Source organism: Polyodon spathula, chromosome 8 (genome assembly GCF_017654505.1).
Source record: "Polyodon spathula isolate WHYD16114869_AA chromosome 8, ASM1765450v1, whole genome shotgun sequence".
Lineage (NCBI taxonomy): Eukaryota > Metazoa > Chordata > Actinopteri > Acipenseriformes > Polyodontidae > Polyodon > Polyodon spathula.
In genome coordinates this window covers 2,766,485-2,785,295 of record NC_054541.1, presented here as the reverse complement: position 1 = coordinate 2,785,295, position 18,811 = coordinate 2,766,485, and the positions used below count along the sequence as shown (strand labels likewise).

General features: G+C 41.2%; 1 protein-coding gene across 1 annotated transcript in view; it reads right to left on the bottom strand.

Moving 5' to 3' along the window:
* Nucleotides 1-18,363, bottom strand: part of LOC121319190 (proto-oncogene tyrosine-protein kinase Src-like) — an 81,118-nt gene extending 62,755 nt beyond the window's left edge. The window contains exon 1 of the mRNA XM_041256385.1: nucleotides 18,154-18,363. The gene's annotated coding sequence lies outside the window, so the exon portion shown is untranslated. The remainder of the gene's footprint in view (nucleotides 1-18,153) is intronic.
* Nucleotides 18,364-18,811: the final 448 nt, after the last annotated feature.

The window sequence follows — 18,811 nt, the reverse complement described above, 5'->3', positions numbered from 1 at the left end:
CCCCCGCCACTGATTGACGAGCTTTCATTACTTGCATGCTTGTTGCACAGTTATTTTTCCAAAAACAAAAGACTGTGAGCGTGTGTCAAAATTCCCATAAGTCAGGGGGCTCCTGAATGGCGCATCCAGTAAAGGCGCTCCTGGTCCTCAATACTGCAGTGCCTACCAGTGCAGGTCACACACACAAAGAGCCAGCATTCCCACGAGTCCTGGTCCTCAATACTGCAGTGCCTGTCTGTGCAGGTTTATACTGACTCCATCCATGTTAACATGGAGAGTAAATTACAAATACATTCAGAACACAAGCAGTCCTGTGAACCATGGACCCCTGTGTCTGCTGGTTTTCATTCTAACTGAGCTCTCAATTACTTAACTAGACCTTTAAATGAACTGATAATTTGACTAATTAGACCTAATTGTTTTCAGCTCTTAAAAACAGCAGATTTCAAGTTAGCTATAACATTTTATAAGCAACCTGATCTCTGCAACTGCTGAAGAGCTCTTCGTAGCTTAGTGCTTCAGCACTGCTGGGATTAGTCTGGTCTCTCTTTGTAGCTCAGTTCTTCAAGTCCTGCTGGGATTAGTCTGGTCTCTCTTTGTAGCTCAGTCCTTCAAGCCCTGCTGGGATTAGTCTGCTTGCTCTTTGTAGCTCAGTCCTTCAAGCCCTGCTGGGATTAGTGATGATTAGATTTGATAATGTAGTGACCAGAATTCAGTTAAATTTTAGAAAAGAGAGTCAGGTTACAGAAAACCAAGATTTGCAGATTTCTTTCAAAAGAATTGCAGACTGCTGAAAATTCTTCAAAAACAATTTGGACTAAGCAGTAAAAAGACTATTTTCCCTAAGAAGATAAACCGACTCTCTCAGAAACTACACTCACAGTGACTGCTGCATATCATCATATTGTGGCGAGCGTAACTCAGAAGAGCCCCGTACAGTACAATCCTCAGAATGTATTCGGGATGCTGGTGGAATGGCAGCTAGTTTGCATCCGCTGCAGCACTGAGACGCTGTGGTCTGTTTGATGTGTGTAATCCAAGAAGGGCTTCAATAGCTCAAGCTCCCATTCAGAGAGAGAGAGAGCTGGTTTGATTACTGGATTCATGACTAAAGCATGCTGTATGCATTACTTCCCTAAGACTGAAGAAACTCACATATTAAATTCTCTGGAAACATTGAAAGCAGCTAAATGGCATTGTCTCACAATGTTCAAAATGTCTGCTCTAGTGCACTGATATTGCAAGGATTATTGCCCACATTGTCAAACAGGTAACACGACAATAACGATCCATGATGTGGTACGGAACAGAAAAGTCAGAGCACTGGTTATGTTTTTTTTACAGGACAGGTCTCAACCCCAGTGCACAACAGCAGCCATTTTGAAAAGAGCTTTGAAAAGAAAAACTACAGGTACTTGATTTAAACAGTTGTAACAACATGTGGGGATGTATAACATGGATCCCTGCTACATACAAATCTGTAAAGGATGAAAGTGCTATGCAATAGAAGTCTTATTTCCGTCCCTGTAAATGTTGAGAAACGTATTGCCCTGTTGATTTATTACCTGTGATGTGTGATTAAAACTGTAAAGAGAGTCGTCATTTTGTTTACAATATAATGCTGCGATACGGACAACACGGGACACAGCAAAGGGAAACGAATGTGTTGCGACTGTAAACTTTGCAGGCTGTTGTGTAACATGCAGTTCTTGAGATACACATGTCCTACATCCATCCAGCTGCATGTCTCTGCGTGCACATCTGGAGATTACGTCACATTGTGAATTAGCATTTCATTGCTAATTATTTTTCCATTCTGTGCATTCGGTTTTTGGTCATACTGATAGCTCGGATTTTGAATGCACAGCTGTGGCGGGGGTGGATGTTACCGACAGTGGTTTAAATCTTTGTGTAATGAGCGCTGGAGCACAGGGGGAGGGGGAGACAAGTCCCGACAGCCCCTATCCTGCCCACCCCACAGTCAGGAATCCACCCGGGACAGGCAGAGACAAATCAAGCACATTCCTCAACACCTCAGAAACAACACAAAGCACACTAAACAAGACAATCCATATCTGTATCCATCTCATATATGCGTTTTATCACTTAACAGAACTGGCATTCCAATTGCAGTATATCTGATCTATATGAGTTCTATCACTTCATAGGCCTGACATATATTTAAGAACATCAGAATGTTTACAAACGAGGGGAGGCCATTTGGTCCATTTTGCTCGTTTGGTTGTTAGTAGCTTATTGATCCCAGAATCTCATCAAGCAGCTTCTTGAAGGATCCAGGGTGTCAGCTTCAACAACATTACTGGGGAGCTGATTTAAGATTTCCACGACAATCTACATGTGATCAGATACATAGATCAGATATACTGTCATTCCAAGTCAAGATCTATATGTGTTCTATCACTTCTTATAGCTGGCATTCCAATTCTAGTATATTTGATCAGTGTGTTCTATCCACTTCATAGAGCTGGCATTTTCCAATATGAATGTTGGAAAACATGGATCGAGAATTGATTAGGGGTTTGCTACGCATGTGGACTGGCAGAGCTATTCTGGTGTTCTTTTCTGAAAAGAGACTAATATTGCAGATAGCAGACTGTTTGGTTCAAATTGCATGTACTGCTAAACATTGATAGGGACGTTGCGTCTACAAGCTCTTGCCCAACAATGACTGCAAGCTAACGAGATAACAATGCTGTGGACTAGAAGGGAACAGGCTCTAAAGACTTCAGAGAGATCGAAAGGGATAATGCCACTAGGATCAAAGGGGGTCGCAAGAAGATAACAAAAGGCAGATATATGGACCTTTTGTCTCCAGGAGTGTGAAGAATGCACTGAGTTCAGAGGTTGTCACACTAGACTACACACACATTAACACTCACACAATAAATTAAATTACCTTGACCAAGTGTCAGAGAAAGGGGAGGTGGACCATCTATACAGAAGGGTATTTAATGTCATGCAAACATTGTAATGATGAGTATTCTGTTTGTCCTGTACCTGGGACCAGACTCCCTGCATATTTCAATAAACCTGGCAACTGATTGAAGAAAAGGACTCTGTGCATTTTCTTGAATCTACTTACTCACCATCTATTTTTGTAAGTTATTTCAATGAAAGATGCACACATTTTGTTAGAATGTGGATTTTTTAAATAGTATTTTTTCATATTTGTAAATAAAAATTAATTTCCCATGCTGCACTTCATGAAGGAACACAGCAGTCACACGTGAGTGGCTTCTGGGAGTTTTTGTAGGAATTCAGAATGTTTCTCTTACTTGGTGTATTTTTTTTTAAATATATATTTCTGTAGAAAAAAAAAAATCTTTCAATTTACTAAAGATCTTTTAAAGAAGTCACTGTCTTTACTCATTGGATAGCTCCCAGTACCAATCTCTGCTTTTGCTCACAATGTCACGTTTTCAATGTCCACTGTATTCCTCCAAGTGAAGTTATTATTATTAGCTTATTTGGCAGACGTCTTTATCCAAGGCGACTTACAGGTGTTACAGGACAATACAAAAAACAGATGTTTAAATACAGTATAGTTTAGAGTAAGTGTAAATACTACTGCAACAAGCAATCAAAACATTTCTTCACTTCAAATAAATGAACACAACAGTATCAGATTTGTCAAAATGTGTGCAAGTTTCACCTAGGAAAATGGTGGTAATACAGTACAGTTCAGATGTGTGCTCCGAGTACTTTAAAGAACTTCTTAGGAATGGACGCACAAGCCACTCTCACTTTAGGAGCATAATCCACACTGCAGGCAGGCAGCACATCAGTGAGTATGCACCATACAATCCACACATCAGTCAGCATGCACTGTACTGTATAATCCACACTGCTGGCAGGCAGCACATCAGTGAGTATGCACTGTACAATCCACACTGCAGGCAGATAGCACATCAGTCAGCATGTACTGTACATTCCACACTGCAGGCAGATAGCACATCAGTCAGCATGCACCGTACTGTATAATCCACACTGCTGGCAGGCAGCACATCAGTGAGCATGCACTGTACAATAACACTGCAGGCAGCACATCAGTGAGTATGCACTGTACAATGCCACACTTTGGATATGCATGTAAGCAACATCACTGTGTTTGTTTATTGATGTTGAGCTTGGAAGTTCACTATTACCCTGCACTGCTGATGATGAAGTGAAGCAGGTTTCAGCTAAAACTAGCACTGCGGAATGTAAACAAACCGGACTGAACAAGGCCTGCTTGCTGATAGAAACAGAAAACACACAACAGAGCGATGACACAGCGAAACTAAACTTTGTGGGAAGAAAAAGCAGAACTACATCTACAATAAGACAAGGTTCACGGCCACAACAGCCAAGACAATTTAGAAGCAGCTGAATGACAGCTGATCAGTCAATGCTAATGTATAATTTAAATAAACTACTACAGCAATGCGGCACCCTTTTCCTTTTTGTCTAATTTATTATGCTTGAGGAACAAAGTGTTCTGAAGAGACTGGTTTCGATTTTTTCATTAAAATATTGTACAAACTAACGTGCTGTACAATAGGATATTGTATATTTAATTTTAAAAAAGCATGTACGTTTGATGTATTCAATTTAACCTGAAATGTCAGTGTAATGCGTATTAAATATAAACACATTGAGAACTTAACGTTCAGCGTCAAGCAGCAATAGGCTGCCGGCAAGTTAGCATGCAAGTATGATGCATGTGATGAATGTGCATAAAAACACATTATGAATATAGGTATATTTCTCCTTAAATGTGTTTCCCTGAATCCTGCTTAATATAATAAAAACTCTTATCATTAATATATTTATCATTTGCTTTTTTCATACTGTCTCATATTTTTGCTGGTTCAGTATCTTCAATGTATTTATTTATTTATTTTTTTAATCAAATGAAAGTAGTGGCAATGTACACGGAAATGTCTGAGTTTGTCTTACACTTTAAATTATGAATTTCCATCCGCATTTGGCTAATTATAAGAACATAAGAAAGTTTACAAACGAGAGGCGGCCATTCTTGCATGTTTGGTTGTTAGTAGCTTATTAATCCCAGAATCTCATCAAGCAGCTTCTTGAAGGATCCCAGGGTGTCAGCTTCAACAACATTACTGGGGAATTGATTCCAGACCCTCACAATTCTCTGTATAAAAAAGTGCCTCCTATTTTCTGTTCTGAATGCCCCTTTGTATCCCCCAGGATACTGTTACCATATAGGTAATTTTCAATTCTGGATCTTATTATAGTTTCCATAAGTTTGCATATAATAGAAGTCAGGCTTATTGGTCTGTAGTTACCTGGTTTGGCTTTGTTTCCCTTTTTGTGGATCGGTATTACATTTGCAATTTTCCAGTCTGTCGGTACAACCCCTGTGTCAAGAGACTGTTGCATGATCTTGGTTAGTGGTTTGTAAATAACTTCTTTCATTTCTTTGAGTACTATTGGGAGGATCTCATCCGGCCCAGGGGATTTGTTTATTTTAAGAGCTCCTAGTCCCTTTATCACTTCTGCCTCGGTTATGCTCAAGTGTTTTAAAACTGGACAGGAACAGGTTGACATGTGGGGCATGTTGTCCGTATCCTCCTCTGTAAAAACTTGTGAAAAGAAATCATTTAATATATTTGCTATTTTTTTTCTTCATCTATGATTTTGCCATTTGTATCTCTTAGACATTTAATCTCCTCTTTGAATGTTCTCTTGCTGTTGTAATATTGGAAAAACATTTTGGAATTGGTTTTAGCCCCCTTAGCAATATTCATTTCTATTTCTCTCTTGGCTTTTTTAACTTCCTTTTTGACTTGCATTTGCAGTTCCGTGCACTCTTTCTGTGTACTTTGTTTTTGGTCCCTTTTTAAAAGTTCTGTAAAGTGCCTTTTTTTGCTGAATATTTTTTTTTTTCATTGATCTATTAAACCATTTTGGCAGTTTAATTTTACATTTCAATTTGTCTACTTCAGGGATGTAATTGTTTTGTGCCTCTAGTACTATATTTTTGAAGAACAGCCATCCTTTTTCTGTGGATGTTTTCTTTATTTTACTCCAATCTACTTCTGTTAGTCTCTGTTTCATACCTTCATAGTTTGCTTTTCTAAAATTGTAAACCTAGCTTTAGTCATTACTTTTGAGGTTTTAAAAAGCACTTCAAATGAGACCATGTTGTGGTCTGAGGTTACTAGTGGTTCTCTGACCTCTGTTTTAGTTATTCTGTCTTCGTTATTTGAAAAGATTAAATCAAGGCATGCCTCCCCTCTAGTCGATGCCTTGACAAATGGTGTTGGAAGCAGTCATTTGCCATTTCCACCATTTCAATTTCATCCATCGTGCTCCCCACCAGGTTTTCCCATTTTATATGGGGAAGTTGAAATCCCCCATTAGTATGGCTTCTCCTTTGCTACATGCATTTCTAATGTCATTGTATAACAGATTATTTTGCTCACCGGCTGAATCTGGCGGTCTATAGCATGCTCCTATTATTATGCCCTTTTAATTTTTGTCCTTTATTCTGACCCATATTGATTCGGCTTTATTTTCTTTGCCCAGTTTTAACATCTGGGCTTTTCTTAGGTATAGCGCTACCCCTCCACCTGTCTGTTAGGGGTGGTACAGACTTTCATGAATTATGGGTGTGCTAAGTTCCTGTTGCTGTCTCATTTCTTGAAGCTCCATTTCTAGCATACTTACTAGTTTATGCAAGTCCTGGATCGTGCTGCACTTTATGCACACTTGGTTTGGTTTAGCTCTGCTGAGTTTTCTTTGATTTCCCACATCATGCAGGTGTCACAGATTACTGGCTTGAAGACCATGTTGAGGGTTTTTTTTTTTTTTTTTTTTTGTTTTGGAAGTTTAGTTTCTTCTGCAGCCATCAAACTGCTTCTAAACTGCTCTGCACTTTGACTCCTGTACTTCGGCCACGCTGTCGCTTCCACTCGCTGTCGCTGGGAAGACTGCCTCGTTTATAGCTGCTGTTCTGCTGTGCTGTTGGCTCCTCTCCTTCTCAGTGTCTCAGAACGACGCTGAATTTTAATCAGCTGCTCTGAGTTTCAGCTTGTTTGTTATCAGAAAAGCACATGCAGCTATTTCACTTTGAGCTGTAGTGTTTTCTGTGTTTTCTGATTAAAGCAATTCAAGATGCAATTTCTCCTTACTGCTTCCAAACTGCTCTGCACTTTTCCACGCCTCTACTTCGCCCACGCTGTTGCTTCCTTATGGGTTAGTCCTCATTATCGGTCTAACTTGTTCCATTTGTTCAGGCCAGCTAAACCAATTTTCATTATTAGCTGTTTGGTACGCTGCAATCAGGACTAACTTGGTACAGATCTGCAGGATTTGGACCACATTTTAGTCTACTTGATGCAAACTAAGTCATTGGTACACTGCAATCGACCCCAACAGTTTTACAAACAAACAACACAGTGAGGAGAAACAGACCAGCACGGTATTCCTAACCTACGGGAGAGCAGAACTCACCACACACCTGACTAGCAGGGTCCGCTGTGCCACAGTGAGGAGAAACAGGCCAGCAGGGTATTCCTAACCTACGGGAGAGCAGAACTCACCACACACCTGACTAGCAGGGTCCGCTGTGCCACAGTGAGGAGAAACAGGCCAGCAGGGTATTCCTAACCTGCATAATGTGCATGAGGATGTGGAAAACAATCTAACAGGATTTAGAATATCAATCATGGTTTTACTTCTTTCATAATAATAATAATAATAATAATAATAATAATAATAATAATAATAATAATAATAATAATAATACTTGTTAATTGGGATTTTTGCATTTAAATATATGCATAGAGCAAAATAAGATGAAACTGCATCCCAATAACCCAATCAAAATACAAAAAGCAAGTTACATGAAATATCTGGGAAACTACAAATACCTGGGAACAGATCACTCTGATCCTTTCCAACAAGTACATAATGCATCTTCAAAAATCCCATATAGAGCTAGCATTGTAAACACATTAATCTGATGTAACCTGATGCAGTAGTAGACAACAACGCTTTCTCTATCTGTTCTAATTGAACATGACGAAGTCACTCACACCCTCTCTCATGAGCCCTAGACAGCCATGCAAGCAAAGCTTTATACAATCAAACCAGTTCCTAGGTATCCAGTATACTTTCCCTTTTCTTCAGAAGTTCAAACAGCCATCACTAACAGTGGCACTCGGCACTCTCCAGCTCTCCTGGGGGAGTTTGAGGACAGGTGTCCTGAAAGCTGATCACTGTGTCAATCCGAACACTATCTCTATAGCAACGTATTCAATAACTGAAGCGGATTTCTTTCACGGATTTACCAAATGTACCCATTGACATGTAATATGTGGTTCCCGATAAAACATTCCCATAGTGCAAATATACATTCGTCTCACTTAAAATCAAACAGCAAGTGTTTGCCTTATTGATACACTAGCTGTTACACAGCACTTAGGAACCTGGCAGCCGGTTTAGTCTGCTTCTGGTTAATGACTGAACACACACTGCATAGAGCGGCACGATTTCTTTCAAATGTCTTCAATAGAAGAGACAACCAGCTGCACCAGAGACCGGAGATATTTCTGCTAAAGATCGCTCTGTCCAGAACAAGAAGGGGACATTTCATGTGTCTTGTCAGTTTTACATTTTTTTGTTGTTTGATAATTCACTAATGATGAAAACTGTAGAATGTCTTTACAAGGTGGGCATAAAAACAAAGTACTCTGCAATTTAGCAATGACTTTCAGCTCAGCATTTCAATATTTAGGTCCATCTGTTGTAGAGAAGAGTCTTTTTTGAATAGGACAATAATATTTATTAAAAGCAGACAGAAATAGTAAGTTTAATCATGAAATACCTAACGTATTACTTTGAATACGAGCTGCGCTCAAATATCAGATTTTTAATAGACGCGCCCCTCAAATAAAAGCCGCTCTCAATAATAAAACTTGACATTGTTTCCTACCCCAGCTCAAATAAATGCAGCACTTAATAAAGAAAAGCATATAAAACAGTGTGGTAAAACATAACAAATAGAAAAAAACATGAATTGAATAAACTTGAATTAAATGTATTTAAAAAAATACAATCATACACTGTAGCATACCGGTAATTTACTGTAAAGTGGAACCCCCCCCCCCCCCCCCCCCCCAAAAAAAAAAAAAAGACTAGGTACACAGCACTACGATCTATGGCCTCAACAGCTTTCCGTTTAAAAGCTAACTTCTAGGACTTCTTTGCCATCCTGATCAAGTTTTATCCACAGAAATAAAATATACGCCTACCTCAAATTTTGTAAAAACCTCAATAAAAAATATTGCCTTTAGAAATCCGCAGTACTTTCAATTCCCGCCGTCCTTGAAGCTCCACAGCTGTTGTTAGCAATTTAAAACAAACACTACAGCGTTAATTCAAAGTAACATGGTATGTTTAGACCATGAAATACGCTACTTTTTACAGTGAAAGAAACACAGCCCCATTAATAACACATTTCTCGGTTTCTGAAAATAACACTTGGTACAGTATGAGACTATTTTTAGGACAAATTGTTGTCCTTTTTGAATTCCTAAAGTTCTGTTTTAAACACAGATTTAGCACAAGTGTGCTTGTACGGACAGAAAGCTTTAACTCCAGAGCGACTGGGTTTGCACGATATGAACTCCAGAGCGACTGGGTTTGCACGATATGAACTCCAGAGCGACTGGGTTTGCACGATATGAACTCCAGAGCGACTGGGTTTGCACGATATGAACTCCAGAGGGACTGGGTTTGCACGATATGAACTCCAGAGGGACTGGGTTTGCACGATATGAACTCCAGAGCGAATGGGATTGCATGATATGAACTCCAGAGTGACTCGGTTTGCATGATATTGCGCCCGGGTGCTTACTTTCTCTAGCCTCTCTTTACCTGGGTGGTTACTTTCTCAATCCTCTCTTTACCTGGGCAGTTACTTTCTCTCAGGAGATACTATAGTCATGTGGCAAAAAGTTTTGTGGTCTGGCTAAACTAAAATGCAACTTTTTGGCCTAAATGCAAAGCGTTATGTTTGGCACAATCCCAACACAGCACATCACCCAAAGAACACCATCCCTACTGTGAAGCATGGTGGTGGCAGCATCATGTTATGGGGATGTTTCTCATCGGCAGGGACTGGGGCACTTGTCAGGAGGATAGAAGGGAAAATTAATGGAGCAAAGTACAGAGAAGTCCTTGAGGAAAACCTGCTGCCCTCGTCAAGAAAGCTTAAACTTGGACGGAAGTTCACCTTTCAGCATGACAACGACCCAAAGCTACACTGGAGTGGCTAAGGAACAAAAAGGTAAATATGGCCCAGTCAGAGCCCAGACCTAAATCCAATTGAAAATGTGTGGCAGGACTTGAAGATTGCTGTCCATCAACGCTCCCCAAGGAACTTGACAGAGCTTGAACAGTTTTGTAAAGAATGGTCAAATATTGTCAAATCTAGGTGTGCAAAGTTGGTAGAGACCTATCCCAACAGACTCACAGCTGTAATTGCTGCCAAAGGTGCTTCCACCAAGTATTAACTCAGGGGGTGGAGACTTACCCAATTCTGATCTTTTAGTTTTGTGTTTTTAATATATAATTTTTTTCTCAATAAAAAACTTTTTTGCCTTAATGTGGAGTATGGTGTGTAGATAAGTGGGAAAAAAATGCATGAAACTCTAAGGCACTAAGAATGTGAAAAACGTTCAAGGGGGTGTAGACTTTCTACTATAGATATAATATAGATTACCAGAATCCGAACCCTGCTCAAAAAGTAGGTATTCAGACCGGACCCTGGATTCGGTGCATCCCTTGTTATTTTTCTTGCTCCAGTGTGCATTTGCCCTTTTTCCCACTGAAATGTACTGACAAGCTGCATTATTTGAGGAATAAAAAGAGCGAACAGCAGATGGGCGACTCCTTCAGCTCATTCTGTGTATCCCTGTTCTGGTAATCTATATTATATCTATCAGGGTTAGAAAGTCTACACCCCCTTGAACGTTTTTCACTTAGGATTCAGCGAACCAAATCCTATCTGCCCAGACGCACATCCATTTTAATACATCCCTCCAGTGTGTGCAGCTCGTCTTTAAATAAAAGAAATGAATCCGCCTATTTGACTTGTGTTACACACACAGTGCATTTAAATCAATGTGGGCTTTATTTTGCAGGGAGATTCAGGTCACTCACTCATCACTGTAATTTTCCCTCATAGCTCTCAAATCAGGTTATACAGGTTGAAACGTCATTAAAAGAAAATAGTGGGTTATTACGGCAAAGATGCAGCTCTCCTCGGTTCTGTATTTTGACGTTTCTGTTGCGAGGGGAGGGGGCTAGTGGTAAATTGTGCACGTTTCACATGGAAATATTATTCAGGGACATATTTCCATTTGGCAGTGCTTAATTTGTAAAGAAAGAGGTGCCCGGGTGCAAGCAATGACAATACCACCATCCCAAAGAACCTCACATTCAAATTATTGTATGTACTAGCGTTAGATATTTGCATTCATGTATTCTACATCATATACAAAGTAGTAGTACTTGCAGAGAAATTAATTAAAGGCAACCTAAGGACAAGTAAACTTTTTTTTAAAAGCCTGTATACATGTTTTGTTATGGTTTGGCAATTAAATGGTTTAAAATACAAACAAATTTAAAGGCATTCATAGGACTTTGTTTGACCCACGGTCTGCACTATCATCAGCGATGTGTATGCAACAGAAGCTGCTGGTAGGTTACAAAAACGATTAATTAAACTTGGGCTAGGTAGTTATCTTAGTATGTTTTTATTCTCTATTGATTAAATTATATTAATTGAAAAAGGCAAGAGAACCAGATTTTTTTTTGTTGTTTTGGTTTAATATAATATAGCAGACTAATGTTCCGATTGAAGTAGACTACAATATTTTTTTTTTCTTTAAAAAGTTGTCGTGGCTTGTTGAAATTAATCAGCTTTCATATTTTGTTGTGTACTACTCATTTAATCAAAGCAAGTAGTGAAAGAAGTTGCTTGTATCCTTCATGACGTTTTTCAAATCGAGTAAAGCGTATTTGTGTATAAAAACAACAATGGAGTTGCAGCCAGTGCCATCTTACTTAAAGGCACTCAAGCTGAAATCGGAAAGTAATTTAAAGTAGGCTACAGACGTGGCAGCGGACTGTCTCTCTTTAGCACGCATGCAAGAACTTGCAGACTTGAATTTGAATTTAAAAAGAAAGCATTTTATGAGATTTTTAAGTCGAGGTACCGGGAATATGACTCTGCACGCCCAGAGGTTCCAATCGGTAGTAAAAACACTGTTAACTAAAAAGCTCAAAACTATAGATTGTGCGCGTCCCTTGTTAGTAGTTGCCAGGCTGATTTTCATTCACAGTTTCCTTTAGTTTTCTTGACAGTTTTTGTAGATTCGGTATTTGGCCGAATCGCAAAAACTTGGATTCAATGCATCCCTAAAAAAAACGTATGGATTTAACTGAACTAATGCACAGCACAGGAAAAGTGAACAACTTGAAGTCTTAATCCTGTGTGCAGGGTTCACTCTGTGAGTATTCTGTACGGAAGGTATCTCCAGCCAAGCCCCCAACTGTATTTTTCACATACCTCTTTACAGCCGTGCATACTGATAAATCCTCTCCTCACTCGTTTTATCACCAAACTCCTCAATAATGCAGTGCAAGTCGTTATTTTATTACTATAAGATCTCAAAAAGCTCTGCAAATGTCTGTGATATTCTTTGAGCGCTGGATGCAGAAGTAGCTATCTCCTTTGTTTATGTCCACGTTATCTCTGTAGTGCATGGGGCTACGAGATACGCCATTTTATTGGCTTCATTCGGCTCCTATAGGTCTCACTCGGCCATTGAAAGGTTTTATCGCCTTTTTCTGGAGAAAAAACGACTAGAGCCCTGTGCTTTACATCTTTTTGATGATGTCGGACAGGGTCCGACATTGGACTGGAAAGGGAAAACTGTAACGTCGGACCTGGTCCGACATAGGAACGCAAAGGGTTAACAGTAAAGACCCGTTTCATACATATCAGTCTTTCTTGTACTTGACGCATTGACTCAAATAACAGTCCTATGACTGCAATGGATCCTTCATGAGGCTGGAAGTGCAGCACTAAATAATCAGCAAGCAGGCTTCCATACATTCTCTTCACCAACAGCTCATGCAGATCGCCATCATAAATAAATACATCCATCCAATTCACCTTTACTGTAATGCTACTGTAATGCAACTCATTTCATTTCTCTTTAAGAAAATAGCCCTTCATTAAAAGATCATTAATCTTATTATACATCATACAAGCAGCCCATCAGGACCATCACCTTCATCATCATGCAGACCGCATCGTGACCTGTATATCAGCATGTGGATCATTACTCTGAATGTAACCTACATAGGCTGTAGTGTATCAACCCGACATGCATATCAGCATGTGGATCGTGACAGAAGTGTATTGCTACGCTCCGAGTGTAACCTAGATGTTTCTGAAACGGAAACAACTTTTCCAGAAATAGAAAGAAATGGTATAAAACGGAACAAAAGCATCATGACTATTAATGACAAATGTGTTTCTGAACAACAGTCATCAAAAGCACATGATATAGAGCAAGAGAAATCTCTCTCCACTGTCATCCCAGGAAAACAGGCTCGGAGGCAAAGCAAGCTAAGACATGCACCACCCATCACTACAGCTAATTCACTTGCTTGCAGTACAAATTCGTATTGCTGGAGCCTGGACACACCGCAGATGTATTCACATTTGAACAAGTTCCAACAATGTTACTTATGAATGACAGTTATAAATATGACCCCCCTACACACACACACACACTCACTCCACTGTGCAGAACAGTGTCCTTTGCTTTATTTGGAGGGGATTCAGAGGTGTGCAATTCGTATCGCCCAACGCCCAGGGCAACAAGATTTGTGTGCCAAACAATAAGCTTTTCCGTTACACTAAAGACACAAAACAAAAGGTGCGTTGGCCAAACAAATAAACAAATAATGAACAGCAACAAAACAAGTATTGTGCTGGTGTATAAACCAGTAGACTAGCAACTGTTATATTCCGTTTACAGACTTACGTCTCTCCTCTTACGCTCCACCTCGAGCGCAGACAGCTCCAGGCTTTTATATTCTATTATGCCATAGTCTGCAGGAGATTAAATAAGGATGCATGACTGTCAGCCAGTTAAATAAATCAGTAGAAGATCAGTCACGCATCCTCATGAGGTTTTTAAAAATAAAAACAATAACCTGGCGGACGTCGTCTCGCCAGTCTGGCCAAACAATACATCATAATAATAATAATAATAATAATAATAATATCGGACGGCTTTTGCCATCGCATTAATACATAAATCAAAATAAACAAAGGGGCACAACACTCCGCCACACATACCCCCCGCCTTGTGCGCAGCACACATGGCCTCAATGGCCACCTCCCCCCTCAGTCCCGAAGTCCTGGTTTATAGTCCTGCCCAGGAACAAGGGCAGCAACGGGCCAAAGGTGGCGGCCACAGTGGGAGGTCCTCCTCTCACCCCAACAGCTGTAGCCGGCTGTCTGTGGGGGTGGTCTCCTGACGACCTCCCCCTACTCTGTAGCCGGCAGCTCCCCCTTGTGGGGCTCCGGCCACCAAATTCTCGGCAGTGAAATTGCTGCGGGGGGGAGGTGGTCTCCTGACCAATCCCCCCTTCTTCATAGCTGGCAGCTCCCCCTTGTTGCGCTCCGGCCACAGCATTTCCTGTGGAAAAGCAGGGCTGACAGTAACCCCAGGCAAAGCAGAGCCGGCGATCCCAGGCGATGGCAGCAGCAGCGGATCCTTGGGAGGCGATGGCAGCAGAAGACCCTCGGGAGGAGACGGCAGCAGCAGCAGGGGACCCTCGGGAGGCGACGGCAGCAGCAGCAGGGGACCCTCGGGAGGCGACGGCAGCAGCAGCAGGGGACCCTCGGGAGGGGAGCCCCTGGCCATAGGGGCGGCAGCGGGAGCTCCACTTCTCCACAAAACAGGCTAAAGCTATTTTTACATAACTCCCAAGTATTGCTAATAGTTGTACTATTAGTATATTACTTACATTTGCTAGCAAATGTGTTCCAACCTGCACTGAAAGGAACATTTCCTTAAAGTATGTTATACATTTGTTGAAGTGAGGTCACAGAGAATCTTTTGGTGTCTCTTATACCGCTTCTCCACCGGCACGCTGGCAAACCCAACCCGTGAGGGCTCGGTATGGTACGGGTACAGGTGCTTCTCCACTGGCACACTCTACTTGTTTACAGTGGTCATGTGACTTTGGATTATAAATAAACCACCATTACACCGTGAACGTTGTTGTTTGTCATTTCTTGAGCACCACATCACCTCTACACTTGCACATTGCAAAGCCACAGGACCAAAGAGACTGGCAGTGTGTCAATCCCGGGGTGTAATCTGGATGTGATTGGGGCTGAAGAGACTGGCTGTGTGTCAACCCCAGCAGCGAGCACGGAATGAAGCCGGGAGGACAGATTCCCTTACAGGCAGCACAGCTGCCTTTCCTTTTGTCTATCAAGTGCAGCTGGGCCCTTTGGATCACAAAGTCTTTTAAAAAGCAGGGCCTGGGACAAGACAGAGGAAGAATTGAGTTCCCAGTGCTGGTCTAGGCCATAACCCACCTGCTAGTGGGGCTGTGAGGAGCAGGGAGCCAGCTCGGAGCAGACAGGCAGGCCTCTGTTTAAACTGATGAATCACAACGGAACCCCAGAGCTCGCTCTCACTCTCTCTCTCAGCTCTGATCTCTTGTGCCATGTATCACACACACACAGCTCTGATCTCTTGTGCCAGTATCTCACACACACAGCTCTGATCTCTTGTGCCATGTACCTCACACACACAGCTCTGATCTCTTGTGCCATGTACCTCACACACACAGCTCTGACCTCTTGTGCCATGTACCTCACACACACAGCTCTGATCTCTTGTGCCATGTACCTCACACACACAGCTCTGATCTCTTGTGCCATGTACCTCACACACACAGCTCTGATCTCTTGTGCCATGTACCTCACACACACAGCTCTGATCTCTTGTGCCATGTACCTCACACACACAGCTCTGATCTCTTGTGCCATGTACCTCACACACACAGCTCTGATCTCTTGTGCCATGTACCTCACACACACAGCTCTGATCTCTTGTGCCATGTACCTCACACACACAGCTCTGATCTCTTGTGCCATGTACCTCACACACACAGCTCTGATCTCTTGTGCCATGTACCTCACACACACAGCTCTGATGTTTTTTTAAATATGCTTTTTTAATTTTGCATAAAAACATTAAAATAAATACAAAATCTGTAGTTGCTTTCAACAAGAAAAGCTGCTGGTATAATAAGCATACACTTTATAGTGCTTTCTGGCATGTTTCTTTTTGTTAGAGAAATTGTCAGCAATAAAGGCTATTTTCAAAGTTTGCTGCATGAACCTCTGCATTTCTCAATGAAAGCTAAACAGATTAGGGCCCAAACTCCTCCATGCTGAGTAGAATATGATGTTATTAGTAAAACGAACCAACTCAGAAACAAATACAAATCAGTTGGTAATGATAAATTAAGCCATGTCTTGTTTTCTTTTTTTAACTGTGATTAAACAAAAAACTGTACCTGCTTTCCCCTCCCATCAACTACATATCGCAGGTCTTTAAATGTGAAGTTTTGAAAGAAACATGTGCTCCATTATAAAAGAGAGTACCTGGTATTATATGAGATTAAAGAAAGTTCTCATGCCTTATTCTCAGGAAATCAGGTATACTTGCACTTCCTGAGCAGTGACGGCTGGGTCAGTCAATATGGGGGCGGGGCTGGTTGGTTATTAAACAAGAAAAAAGTCATTTAAGGGCTGTGGACTGTTCCATGCTCCAAGGCTTGCAGAAATATTTTACTCAATTCAGTACTAGATATCATGTTTTAAAATAAAATAAAAAACAGGTTTAAATGTGAACAGCTATACACTGTAGCGCCAGTCAAGGGGTTGACATGTGAACAGCTACATACTGTAGCGCCACTCAAAGGGTTTTTTGCAGGAAACCTAATCAGGTATATCACACTCCAATATTAGATCCAGTAAAGAGCACTCGCATCCAATATCTGGTGTGCACGATAGACTGTGAATCGCTGTATTAACAGGCGCTACGTTTCACAATGAGAACACTGCACCACACTCCACTTACACATCCACAATATACACAGGCAGGCATGTGAACCTGAATTAATAAGACATTTCACTTTTTATCGTGTCAGTACAAACAGTATATCAGGCTGACAACACAATTTTTGTGGCAAAAAACGGATGCTAGTAAAATTTACCTGGCACAAATCAAATAGGGCCTTGCACTGGGTCGAGATGTTAAAAATTCACCTGGCAAGGTACACAGATTCCAAATGTCGATTCGTGTATTCAAGCCATCGTGTACGTTTCTGCTGTACGATACTTAATTAACTGTTTGTTAATGGTGTATTTGAGTGGACTGTTCCGAACAACGATGGGATGGGCAAGCCTCCTGTGTCAGAACACACTTCACTGAGGTCCAAAATAAACCCGCTGAAATTACCACCTAGTTTGTGGAGTATTCGACTCTCTTGTGTGATAATAAAGTTCAGCAATATTCAGAATTGAAACCCAACAGAACCCTACGTGTTTAGTGCGCATGTAGAATTCACCGGCTTTAGACTCAAGTAAAAACAACAACAATGCACTAGTACGGTTTAGTTTCGCACAAAAACCATGCAAAAATAACAACGGTACGCGAATATATTTTCTCGCTATTAAAGATAAGAAACAACACTAGATACGTAAGGAGACACTTACAAATAAACGAAACACACATAGCGAATGAAGAAGTGCCACGTTTTGGTCACAAAACAAACGCACGATGTCTGCATAGCGTTCGCCTCAATGCTACAGAATCCATGCCCCGAAGCTGTATCCATTACCAGGGGAAAACACATCAAACCACTTACCTTTGCAATTCAACGCGTGTCTCCGTCCTCTGGCTACTCGTACTACCTTAGCTGTTGCGGTGAGGGTATTTAAATAAGCATGCACGTATGAGCTTCTCCAATAAAAACAGAACGATGAAAACTGTTTCTTATATTTACCTCGGGATGCGGAGCCGGGACTGGGCTGAAACACTGCCTGGGCGAGGTCACTGCCAGAATCGGTGATTAATATATGGAAAATGCACGCACTGCACCAGTGTACTGATAAACAGCCCGATTAGGCAGTAAAACCAAGCGTGCAGTCCCGGCATATATGGTGAAAAACAGCCTCTGAGGCAGAGAGCGAGTTCGGATTGAAAAGGGGTGGGATCTGCGTTACTTGCGTCTGGCTCAGAAAAGTTCGCTGCCGCGTACGCCCTTCTTGCGTAAATGAGTTGATGAATTGGATGAAGCGCGTCGCTGTATGGGAGTGGGGTGGGGATTAGAATTGTAATTTCACAACAGCGCCGACTGGCGGCTGTTAATGTGTAGAGCGAGTCTGCTATAAATCACAGCAAGAGCAGCTGATGTGGGTCCAGTAACTGCTTCAGAAATTAAAAACGTACAGACATTGGCTTTAGAAAATAAACTGTCTCCACGGTCAAATAAACCCGAACTATTTGAATGTCTATTTAAAACGTTTTATTTGGGTCCAGATCCATGCTTCGTACTATTTGGATCCTGAACGAAATCCGTCCGGTTTCAAGGGGGCGTTTCTGAAGTAGCAACGTCATTATAAAGACACAAGCTGTAGCGTTTAAAAAAAAAAAAAAAAAAA